Below are 6,000 nucleotides of genomic sequence, written 5' to 3' on the forward strand. Positions count from 1 at the left end.
AAAAATAGAATAAGTCCAACCATATTGCGCTTCTTATCATGAATGCGACAATATCACCCGAAATTGCCAAGGCACTCCCTAAAAAAGACACTGCTAAAACATTCCTCACTGAAATGGGGGAGCAATTTAAAGGCTCCGACAAACCGTACACTCATGAGCTTTGGACCCCTGAGAGCTTCATCTTGTAGCTCCCGAGCACTGTCTCCACAAGCAATCCCACCAAGCAGGAGTAGGGTTTTACACCGCACGGTGACCCAAACCTAGGTAGCCCTTTGTGCCCCTATCATGCCTTGTGTGTGTGTGCTCGCCGTAGTTCGCCAGAGTCCTCGTCTAGTTGCTAGGTAGCAAGCAAAGTCCTCGGTGTTCGGATTAGGGTTTTTGGAGAGTGTCTCATAGACGCAAATCACTTCTCCGATAACATAACTGCGCATAAGCATGCACTTTGGTCAGAAAAGCGCAAGGTGGTGGCAAAACGCACAATTAACGCCTAGCGCTTTTTTAAACCATGTTTTTTATTATGATTTCGATGGAACAAGTGGGGCGTGAGCGGTCCTGAACAAGCCCGTGTGAACTAAAAGTTACAAAGTGGCAACTACCCTTTGCTCGAACCAGGCTTGTGGATTAACACCTCTAGTGTGAGCCATTATGCTCATTCGTGTAAAAAACTTGCGAAAGTATAGGAGCAGACCTCTAGTATAAACAACAAAGGGATAAATCGAGCACTATGGCATACACACACGTGCAATAAAATTGCCTAATTCATTAAGAAAAACTGATAACAGGGATACACAATATGTGCACGAAGTGAACATCCAATGCACATTCTAATTTGTGCAAGGAACTATGGGGTTGGGACCTTGGAACAATGTTAACACAACCAAGAAAAAGTGTCATCACTGAAGCACATAGTAAATGTGATTATCAGTAATAACCAAAAGGTGTTACAGCAAAACAGTAGTGTTTCAAGAAATGGACGGCATAAATGAATTGAAAACCCAAGGTTGCAAAATATTTGTTCTTCTAATTTCATGCATCACTTGCCTATTATTTGAATCTAGACAGTAGCTAGCTAGGCTTATTCTTTTGTTTTGGACCAAAAAAGGCTCTTTTTAATTAATCCTCTTAAGTTTCTTCAAAGTATGATGTTAACTTTTCTTAGGGAGGGAGCTCCCTGAATTGGTCGACCCTGTATCCTCTACTGTTTTTTCCTGGGTTAGGAGTTCAATACAGGCAATCCTTTTATGAGAATTGGACGTTAAACTTAAATCCAACAACATAACTACAGGAACAAAAGAAACATGATCGTACCTTCATGGTCATTCGTCACGTTGGTGATGGTTCCTCTGTTCCTTTACCTGCCCTGGCTCCGCGACCACCAAGATTAAGCCGGCCACTGCAACAACATCAAATGCAATAGCATCACATGGTGAGCCCTCGAGGTCGAAAATTCCACAATAATGTAACTGCAGAGGCTATAAAGTATAAACTGGAATTTTTCTTCCGATAAACAGTGACCCTATAGGTCACATGTTACAGCTACAGGATACAAAACTGAAAAATGAATACACTTCGGACCTATGATTTTAGTACAATCCACAACCCTATATCTGTAGATCACTCTATGATATTTTTCTAATTTAGTTTGTGATATCATGTAACGTTACAAAGCCTAATGTACACAAGTAAACCAGGTGCTAATAGTGTTGAATTGTAACGTTACATGTACTTGTATTGTGTGTGATAGTTGTTGTAACTAGGTCCTAGTCTCACGCCCGTAACTCCCCCTCACGCCATCCACTCCCTGCATGTAGGGATCGGCTTTCGTCTAAAAAAATGTAGGGATCGGCTACGTGCCTCCGTGTATATGTAACAGTTCTGTTGTATGGAATAGATGAGCTGAGTCATTCCACTAATCTTCTTGGTAATGAGAGCTTTGGCTTCTCTCTCTCCCATGTCGACCAGTCCACCTCCCTCTCCCATCGACGGCGGCCATGGCGGCACCCCCTCCGCCGACGAACTCGCCGCCGCTGCAGCTGCCGCAGAGCGTCCTCGCGCAGCGCCCACCCCCGATCCCACCCTCTCCGGCGGCTTGCCCCTCACTACAGCACCACCCAACCCCATTCCCCCGATCCCTCTTTCTGTGCGCCACTGCCCCTCCCGGCGGCCTTCCTCCGAGCATCACGGGGTCGTCGACTTCAAGTCGGCCCTGGACGGGACCAACTTTACCCGCTGACGCAACTACCTGAACCTCCTCTTCGCGTGGTACCACGCGGAGACGCACGTCCAGCCCGGGGCAGTAGCGCGCCTCTCCGGTCCCCAGTGGCGCGACGATGACAATATCATTCGCCTCTGGTTCTTCTCCACCATCAAAGGCGATCTTCTCGATCTCGTCAATCCGCCCGACTCCACCGCCTACACAATCTGGCAGCGACTCCATGAGTACTTCCTCGCCAACGAGGCAGAGCACGCGATGCATCTTGGCCAGGAGTTCAGGGCGTGTGTGCGCGGCGACCTCACCAACAATGAGTACTGCCGCCGACTCCAAGGTATCACCGCCGCCCTCGCCGACGTTCGGGAACCGGTCACCAACCGAACCCTAACTTTGCAGATGCTCGATGGCGTTGGCAAGAACTTCGAGCTGCCGGCCGCCATCATTCAATCTACCGTGCCGCTCCCTTCGTTCGCCCAGGAGCGGTCGCGTTTGGTCCTCGCCGAGCTCGCCATCGACAAACACACGAGCACCGAGGGTATGCAGGTGTTGGATGTCCGCAACGATGGGCGTGGCGGCGGCGGTGCAGATCGCGGCGACCGCGCTTCCCCTGGCGGCAGCGATCGCGCTCCCAATGGCGGGCGTGGCGGCCATCTTAGCTGTGGCAACCACAACGCCGGCCGTGGCGGGCGTGTCCGAGGGCGCGGTGATCCCGCCGGAGGTAGCCGAGGGCCTCAGCCGTGGGTGGGCTACTTTGCCCCGATGGGCATGCCCTTCCCGCTGCCGCGCTCTCCCTAGGTTCCACCCAACTCCGTGGGCGTCCTCGGCCCGCGTCCAGGGGCGCCTCATCATACCTACTCCACGGTCTACGCTCCTGCTCCAACCCTGCCTCCACCACCTGCGTACTCTGCACCGCCCTACTCGTGGGATGCGGCCTCGATGTACCACGCCGCTCCGAGTCAGGGACACACCTACCCACCTCACGCCGATTGGATCATGGACACCGCGTCCTCGCACGTCACCGGGGACCCATGTACCTTGCTTGAGTTTCATTCCGTTTTAGCGCATAATACTCGTCATATCATAGTCGGTAATGGGGCTCATCTTCCTATCATCGCCATCGGTAATACTCGCCTTTCCCCTCGCCCTTTCTACCTCACTCATATCTTGTTATCCCCAAATATTGTGCAAAATCTCATTTCTGTGCGGAAGTTTACACACGATAACCTTGTTTCCGTGGAATTTGATCCCGTTGGCTTTTCCGTGAAGGACACCAAGGAGGTGCTTCTGAGGTCCAATGTGGCGATGACCTCTACCACTTCTCCGGCGATCATGGCGGCACCCCACCGACGGCTTACACGCTTTCCACTTCATACCTTTGGCATAAACGGCTCGGATATCCGGGCACCTCTTCATCAGCTCATTTTCCCTTTGATATTTCATCCAAATGTAATAAAGCTCCCAAGTCTCCACTATGTACTGCTTGCCAATTGGGCAAGCACACCCGTCTTCCTTTCTCCACCTTGACAAACTACACCACTGCACCATTTCAACTTTTACATTGTGACTTGTGGACCTCTCCAATTGTTAGTTTTCTGGCTACAAATATTATCTTGTTATTTTGGATGATTATACTCACTACTCTTGGACCTCTCCTCTCCGTGCCAAATCCGACACATGTGCCACCTTGCAATGTTTCTTTGCTTTTATTCTTACCCAATTTCGTTTACTTGTGCAATGTTTGCAGTGTGACAACAGCGGTGAATTTCTTACCACTAGCCTTTGTGAGTTCTTCTCCACTAACAGCATCGCTTTCCGTCTAACGTGCCCGCACACGTCGCCGCAAAACGGCAAGGAGGAACGGTCATCCGTACCACCAATGATGTCATCCGCACGCTCTTATTTCAAGCGCACCTCCCACTGCCCTTTTGGGTGGAAGCTCTCCATACCGCCACCACCCTACTCAACATTCGCCCCTCTCACGCCGTCCATTACTTTACACCACATTTCCTTCTATACGGCATCCACCCCACCTATGGTCACCTCTGGACATCCGGCTGCTTATGTTTCCCGAGCATCTCCGCCACCGTCGCGCACATGCTCTCACCCTGTTCCACTAGATGTGTTCTCATCGGCTACCCACACGAGCAGAAAGGTTATCGATGCTTTGATTTGTCATCCCGCAAGGTTATTACATCTTGCCACATTGTTTTTGATGAAAATTGTTTCCCTTATGTCTCTGCTGCAGAAACAACCGTGGCCGTAGAAGGTCCCAATCCTCCTGCCGCACCTGCCACAATTCCCCTCGAGCCGCTCACCTCGGACCGGGCCACACGCGCACACCAGCCACCAGCCGCTCCGAAGTCGCCATGTCCCCCATCCGCTCACGTCGCGCCGCACCAACCACACCAACCCTCGTCCCCACGCCCAATGGCGTTGCCTCCGCCCAGCCCTGCAGGCCCCGCCACCCATGCAACCCCATGCACCCCATGTTCCCTTCCCGCATGCACGCCTCGGCATGTGGGATCCTTCCTGGGATCGTCGCCTGCCCGCTCACACTCGAGATCGCCCGGGAGCAGCTCTCCCTCGGGATTGCCACCCGCTTCCTCGGTTCCACCCCCTCTTCCTCACAGCGAAAGATTCCCCTACATGCCATTCCAGTCACCCTGCAAGCCAATCCACACCAAATGATCACACAGACCGCTAAAGGGGCTTTGCCATGCCTAAGCAACACTTGGACTTATCCATCACCACCACACCTTTCCCCCTTCCCTCTTCTTACCGTACAACCCTCAAAGACCCCCATTGGCGTGACGCTATGCTAGACGAGTTTAATGCACTAATTCAAAATGACACTTGGTCTTTGGTGCCATGTCCTGGGGGTGTTAACATGGTGACGGGCAAGTGGATTTTTCGGCACAAACTACATCCCGGTGGCTCCCTGGCACGATACAAGGCACGGTAGGTGGTCCGTGGCTTCACGCAGCAGCCGGGTGTTGATTATGGGGAGACCTTCAACCCCGTTGTCAAACCCGCCACGATACATGTGGTCCTCAGTATCGCCACGGCAAGTGATTGGCCCATTCGGCAAATGGACGTCAAGAATGCCTTTCTCCATGGTGATCTCGCTGAGACTGTCTACTGCCAGCAGCCCTCTGGTTTTGTCGATTCCACTCACCCCACACACGTCTGTCGCCTCAACAAATCTTTGTATGGTCTTAAGTAGGCTCCGCAGACATGGTTCCTCTGCTTCACACGCCACCTCCACTCGCTAGGCTTTGTCTCCTCCAAGTGTGACACTTCTCTTTTTATTATTCGTCGTGGGGGAACCATGGCATACTTGCTCTTCTACGTTGATGATATCATCCTGACAGCTAGCTCCACCTCTCTACTCACATCCCTTGTCGAGTCTCTCGCCAAGGAGTTTTCTATGAGTGACCTTGGAGACCTTCACCACTTTCTTGGCATCACTGTGCACCGCACCACTGCTGGACTCTTTCTGTCTCAGGAACAGTATGCTCTCAAAATCTTAGACCGTGCCAACATGTTGAACTGTCACTCCATCTCTACACCCATTGACACTAGTTCCAAACTCTCCATGTCCGGTGGTACACCCTATTCCGATCCCTCCAAATACCGTAGTCTTGCCGGAGCTCTTCAGTACCTTACACTCACTCGTCCATATATCACCTATATGCTGCCCAGTAGATTTGCCTCTTCATGCACGCCCCTCTAGACACACATGTCCAGTTGATCAAACATGTGTTATGTTATCTTCGTGGTACTGTTCA

This window comes from Aegilops tauschii, chromosome 2 (assembly GCF_002575655.3).
Source record: "Aegilops tauschii subsp. strangulata cultivar AL8/78 chromosome 2, Aet v6.0, whole genome shotgun sequence".
Taxonomy (NCBI): Eukaryota; Viridiplantae; Streptophyta; class Magnoliopsida; order Poales; family Poaceae; genus Aegilops; species Aegilops tauschii.